This window comes from Etheostoma spectabile, unplaced genomic scaffold (genome assembly GCF_008692095.1).
Source record: "Etheostoma spectabile isolate EspeVRDwgs_2016 unplaced genomic scaffold, UIUC_Espe_1.0 scaffold48, whole genome shotgun sequence".
NCBI classification, from domain to species: domain Eukaryota; kingdom Metazoa; phylum Chordata; class Actinopteri; order Perciformes; family Percidae; genus Etheostoma; species Etheostoma spectabile.
Genome location: NW_022605618.1, coordinates 959390 through 959711, shown reverse-complemented (window position 1 = coordinate 959711; position 322 = coordinate 959390). Strand labels below are relative to the sequence as shown.

Sequence of the window (322 nt, the reverse complement as noted above, 5' to 3'; positions counted from 1 at the left end):
GGCGGAAGTGGAAGAAAAATTCAATCGCATCCTGGCCCAAGGCCGTGGCAGCAGAGATACGCAGTTGAATGCAGGACGGGTCCCAGAGACCTGAAGGCCGAGGCCGCGGTAGTAGAAAAATACAACCGCATTCTTCCCCGGGTCCCAGAGACCCGACAACATTCTGCCCCGGGTCCCAGAGACCCGACAACATTCTGCCCCGGGTCCCAGAGACCCGGCAGGCGAGGCCGCGGTAGTAGAAAAATAGAACCACATTCTGCCCCGGGTCCAAGAGACCCGACAGCATTCTGTCCCCGGTCCCAGAGACCCGGCAGCATTCTGT

General features: G+C 59.9%; 1 protein-coding gene across 2 annotated transcripts in view; it reads left to right on the top strand.

The window, feature by feature from the left end:
• LOC116686789 (anoctamin-9) overlaps positions 1–322 on the top strand; it is a 142390-nt gene that overhangs the window by 6967 nt on the left and 135101 nt on the right. The gene's annotated exons all lie outside the window — the stretch shown is intronic.